The 6,000-nt window shown below is 51.9% G+C and overlaps 1 protein-coding gene across 2 annotated transcripts in view; it reads right to left on the reverse strand.

Annotated features, from left to right (window-relative positions):
• Positions 1–2,654, reverse strand: part of RAD9A (RAD9 checkpoint clamp component A) — a 215,201-nt gene extending 212,547 nt beyond the window's left edge. The window contains exon 1 of one of the 2 annotated variants that reach the window (XM_073597289.1): positions 2,481–2,654. The gene's annotated coding sequence lies outside the window, so the exon portion shown is untranslated. The remainder of the gene's footprint in view (positions 1–2,480) is intronic. The other variant, XM_073597287.1, reaches the window with a different exon arrangement.
• Positions 2,655–6,000: the final 3,346 nt, after the last annotated feature.

Here is a 6,000-nt window from a genome sequence, read left to right on the forward strand (position 1 = left end):
ACGTGTTTTACGTCACCCGCGTTCAGAATGATCGGATTTTCCGACAACTTTGTGTGGCCGTGTGTATGCAAGACAAGTTTGAGCCAACATCCGTCGGAAAAAATCCTAGGATTTTGTTGTCGGAATGTCCGAACAAAGTCCGACCGTGTGTACGGGGCATTACACAGCCCAATATCAGGCATGATCACACAATCTCTCCAGATTGCATACTCCATCGATTCAACTCTTCAGATTTTTTTTTTTTTTGCCACCTGTGTCCCATTGGGGAGATTTCCCTTCACTTCCTGTCCCATAGCCCAACAGGAAGTGGGAGGAAAGCGTTAATTTTCTAACTAAAGTTCCACTTTCATCCTCAGTAGACAGATGACACGAGGGAAGGGGGGGGGGACAGCGACAGATGACGGACAGATGACACGAGGGAAGGGGGGGGGGGACAGCGACAGATGACACGAGGGAAGGGGGGGGGACAGCGACAGATGACACGAGGGAAGGGGGGGGGGGACAGCGACAGATGACACGAGGGAAGGGGGGGGGGGGGACAGCGACAGATGACACGAGGGAAGGGGGGGGGGGACAGCGACAGATGACACGAGGGAAGGGGGGGGGACAGCGACAGATGACACGAGGGAAGGGGGGGGGGAGCGACAGATGACACGAGGGAAGGGGGGGGACAGCGACAGATGACACGAGGGAAGGGGGGACAGGTGACAGGGACAGATGACACGAGGGAAGGGGGGGGGGGGACAGCGACAGATGACACGAGGACGGGGGGGGACAGCGACAGATGACACGAGGGAAGGGGGGGACAGCGACAGATGACACGAGGGAAGGGGGGGACAGCGACAGATGACACGAAGGAAGGGGGGGACAGCGACAGATGACACGAGGGAAGGGGGGGACAGCGACAGATGACACGAGGGAAGGGGGGGACAGCGACAGATGACACGAGGGAAGGGGGGGGGGACAGCGACAGATGACACGAGGGAAGGGGGGGGGGACAGCGACAGATGACACGAGGGAAGGGGGGACAGGTGACAGGGACAGATGACACGAGGACGGCGGGGGGGGGGGACAGCGACAGATGACACGAGGGAAGGGGGGGGGGGACAGCGACAGATGACACGAGGGAAGGGGGGACAGGTGACAGGGACAGATGACACGAGGGAAGGGGGGGGGACAGCGACAGATGACACGAGGGAAGGGGGGGGGGGGACAGCGACAGATGACACGAGGACAGGGGGGGGGGGGGACAGCGACAGATGACACGAGGGAAGGGGGGGGGACAGCAACAGATGACACGAGGGAAGGGGGGGACAGCAACAGATGACACGAAGGAAGGGGGGGACAGCGACAGATGACACGAGGGAAGGGGGGGGACAGCGACAGATGACACGAGGGAAGGGGGGGACAGCGACAGATGACACGAGGGAAGGGGGGGGACAGCGACAGATGACACGAGGGAAGGGGGGGGGACAGCGACAGATGACACGAGGGAAGGGGGGGGGACAGCGACAGATGACACGAGGGAAGGGGGGACAGGTGACAGGGACAGATGACACGAGGGAAGGGGGGGGGGGGAACAGCGACAGATGACACGAGGACGGGGGGGGGGGGGGACAGCGACAGATGACACGAGGGAAGGGGGGACAGGTGACAGGGACAGATGACACGAGGGAAGGGGGGACAGGTGACAGGGACAGATGACACGAGGACAGGGGGGGGGGACAGCGACAGATGACACGAGGGAAGGGGGGGACAGCAACAGATGACACGAGGGAAGGGGGGACAGCAACAGATGACACGAAGGAAGGGGGGGACAGCAACAGATGACACGAAGGAAGGGGGGGACAGCGACAGATGACACGAAGGAAGGGGGGGACAGCGACAGATGACACGAAGGAAGGGGGGGACAGCGACAGATGACACGAAGGAAGGGGGGACAGCGACAGATGACACGAGGGAAGGGGGGGGACAGCGACAGATGACACGAGGGAAGGGGGGGACAGCGACAGATGACACGAGGGAAGGGGGGGACAGCGACAGATGACACGAGGGAAGGGGGGGACAGCGACAGATGACACGAGGGAAGGGGGGGGACAGCGACAGATGACACGAGGGAAGGGGGGGACAGCGACAGATGACACGAGGACGGGGGGGGGGACAGCGACAGATGACACGAGGGAAGGGGGGGACAGCGACAGATGACACGAGGACGGGGGGGGGGGGGGGGACAGCGACAAGGCCAACAAGGGAACCTGAGGTCACAATAGAAGTCAGGACCATAAGGAACACTCTCTGGAAAACAAATGTTATATTCTTCACTTGCTGGGGAAGGGGGTTTATTGTATTATTTACTCAGCCTGGAGTTAGATGGAAAGTAGATGGTACCAATAAAATTACTATTCCAGACCTTTTATCGTCACAATCAGTAAACAAAAAAACTCCTAAAGTTATACCACGTGGTATTAAATATTCCTGACCTACAATCCGGCCAACAAGCTACAGTCATTCTTCAAAGAATGCGCGTCACCCGCGTCCACATATATGCGGTCCTCACATGGATACCAATCACTTCCGCCTTCCCGGGTCTCCTAGGTAGCGACGCACAGATCGCCGTTATCTCCTGGGACTCGTTCCGTACAAGGGCGTGGTTTCATATTGGCGCCGCTTATTGGCTGTAGGAATTAGCGCGCCAAATGATGATGTTGTAGGGGCGTGTATTTAGTGCTCAGAGCTGAACTTGCTGTATGATGGATTCCTGTGGCGCTCTATTTGTTAGGCATGAAACTAAAACCATGAAAAGCATACAGGGACAAAAGCTTACACGTTCTATATGTCTCGTCTGCAGTGCAGAAATAGATCCCCAACATTGCTTTATTTCCAATAAGTTTGTGTTCTGAGAACACCATCCTGTCTGCTCGGTGCAGGATGGTGTCTAGGCGGGTTGTCACCATTGCTCAAAGCACACCACAGAAACAGGTGGATGTGCTGCTAATAAGTAGAAAATGCACTGTGTTCAGAGAACGATCTGGGCGGCTTTACAGCCACCTAATTACTTTTACTGTCCTCAGTGATCAGGGAAAAGAAAGTATCAATCATAATGAGAGTGGGCGGTGATTGGTTGGTCCCCGCACTTACCCCATCTAGGTCCAGGCAACAGCTTCACCCTTCCTCAGCGGCATGGCAAACCCCGCGTCTCCTCCTCGGCAGCCAATGGGATCGTTTCTGCTCTTGGCCAATCGGGTCTCAGGAACCGCTTACTGAGCCGGGAGGAGAATCAGAAGACAACAGTGAATATTAACCATTGGAATTCATGCGTCCAGCGCCTTTCATGTAAATGAGGGGCCGGGCGCATGGATTAGGGGGGCGGCACCCTGTATGAACGGGCCGCTGCTGGGGGAGGGCGCAAGTGGAGTCCATTCATAAAGAGCTACCACAGAAGTCCTCTTCAGATGATGGAGAATGGCCAACCCGACCCCCATCTTCTACCTCGCTATTAAAAGCCACAATTTCACTTCTAACCCTCCCTATCAGAGGTTCCATGGTAGGGAGTATTGCCAAGTTCCCGCAGCATTTTTTACTGACAAAACATGAAAAATTTACTGACTGAGCACCTTTTTTTTTTTACTGGCAACCTGAAAAATGACAGAACTTCTATTAAAAACGAAAACAATCGATAATTAACCACTTGCCTACTAGGCAGTTAAACCCCCTTCCTGCCCATGCCAATTTTCAGCTTTCGGCTCTGTCACTCTTTGAATGACAATTGCGCGGTCATGCTACACTGTACCCAAATTAAATTTTTATAATTTTTTTTCCACACAAATAGAGCTTTCTTTTGGTGGTATTTAATCACTAATGGGGTTTTTATTTTTTGCTAAACAAACAAAAAAAAGACCAAAAATTTTGAAAAAAATATAAAACAGTTTTCATAGTTTGTTATAAAATTTTGCTAACAGGTAATTTTTCTCCTTCATTGATGTGCGCTGATGAGGCTGCACTGTTGGGGACTGATGAAGCAGCACTGATAGGTGGCATTGATGGGCGGCACTTAAGAGCACTAATAGGTAGCACTGATGGGCGGCACTGAAGGACACTAATAGGTGACACTGATAGGCAGCACTGATGACGAGGCACTGATAGGTGGTACTGGTGGGCACTGATAGGCAGCACTGATTTGCACTGGCAGGTAGCACTGGTGGGCACAGATGATTCAGCGATGGCTCTCCATGTTCGGGACCAATGTACTTCTGACAGAAGACGGTGATTGGCTTTTTTTATTTAAAAAATAGCCGATTACCGGCTCTGTCTACATCACATGATCAGCCGTCATTGACTGACAGCTGATCACGTGGTAAGGGGTCGGGATCGGCCCCTTACTCTGATCTATGATCAGCCGAGTCTCGTGGACTCGCTAATTACAGAGCGCGCTGCGTACATGGACGCCCTCCCGGCAATTTAGGCCCGGGCTGTAGCCGTCTTTCGTCTATAGCGCGGGCACGAAGGGGTTAAACAGTATAAACACAATATGGAAAACGCTGACAATACCCATAACAAGTAATTTTCCTGGTTTATACTGAAAAAGTCAACAAAACATGACAAATTATTAGCCCTGATATTTACAGACAGTTGTAAAAATCACAGATTTTTTACAAATTGTCAGTAAATTTACTGGCAGTTGGCAACCCAGGTGGTAAGTGACGCACAGTGCTGAGATCAGCCCTCCCCTTTAGAGGTTCAGTGGTAAGTGGCACAGACTGCATATTTGCCAACTGTCCCGATTTGCCAGGGACATTCACAGAATTCAGACCCATGTCCCGGTCTGAGCCTGTCCCAGGCAGAATCCCAGAAAATAGGCTTTGTCCTGGGCAGGGGCAGAAGCTGGGGGGTCTAAACAAGCCATCACCCGATGTGGCATGAGCATGGCTAGATGGTTGGAAAAAGTGCGTTAACCCGGGCCGCTCACATAGTAAGTTGCGTGGGCTGGAAGTCGGGATTGGGTGATGAAGGGAGAGAGATGGATGTAAGAGAAAACTTTAGCCAGCTACTGGCTGAGAGGGTAGCAAGAGGCGGGCTGCACCACGTCCCAACCAATGGGTGCGCTGTCCATTACTGCTGTTGTGGCATGGAGTTGCTGTGGAAAGAAGTTGCAAGTGATTGAGGTGAGGAAGAACACAATGTGTTATGGCTGTATAGTTCTAGAATCTCACTCTCTCTGCAAAGAACAAAGCGTGTTATGGCCGAACCTGTATTTAGCAGGCAGCAGGGACAGTCGCTTTGCATGGAACCCAGATCCATCTCTCTCCCCCACACTTTTTTGTTTATTTCTATCTCCCTCCCTCTTTTTTTCTTTATTTCGCTCTCCCTCCCTCTTTTTTTCTTTATTTCTCTCTCTCTCCCTCTTTATTTCTCTCTCCCTCTTTTTTTTCTTTCTTTCCTTCTCTTTTTTCTCTCTCCCTTCATCCCTCTGACGTGACGCAGAGTACAGAGCTCAGTAGTAAGTGACGCAGGGTGCTGAGGTCAGTAATAAGTAATCCAGAGTGCTGAGATCAGTAATAAGTGATGCAGAGTACAGAGATCACTAGTAAGTGATGCAAAGTACAGAGGTCAGTAGTAAGTGACGCAGGGGTGCTGAGGTCAGTAATAAGTAATCCAGAGTGCTGAGATCAGTAATAAGTGATGCAGAGTACAGAGATCACTAGAAAGTGATGCAAAGTACAGAGGTCAGTAGTAAGTGATGCAGAGTACAGAGATCACTAGTAAGTAATGCAAAGTACAGAGGTCAGTAGTAAGTGATGCAGAGTACAGAGGTCAGTAGTAAGTGATGCAGAGTACAGGATCACTATTAAGTGATGCAAAGTACAGAGGTCAGTAATAAGTGATGCAGAGTACAGAGATCACTAGTAAGTGATGCAAAGTACAGAGGTCAGTAGTAAGTGATGCAGAGTACAGAGGTCAGTAGTAAGTAATGCAAAGAGTACAGAGGTCAGTAGTAAGTAA

Source organism: Aquarana catesbeiana, linkage group LG08 (assembly GCF_042186555.1).
Source record: "Aquarana catesbeiana isolate 2022-GZ linkage group LG08, ASM4218655v1, whole genome shotgun sequence".
Taxonomy (NCBI): domain Eukaryota; kingdom Metazoa; phylum Chordata; class Amphibia; order Anura; family Ranidae; genus Aquarana; species Aquarana catesbeiana.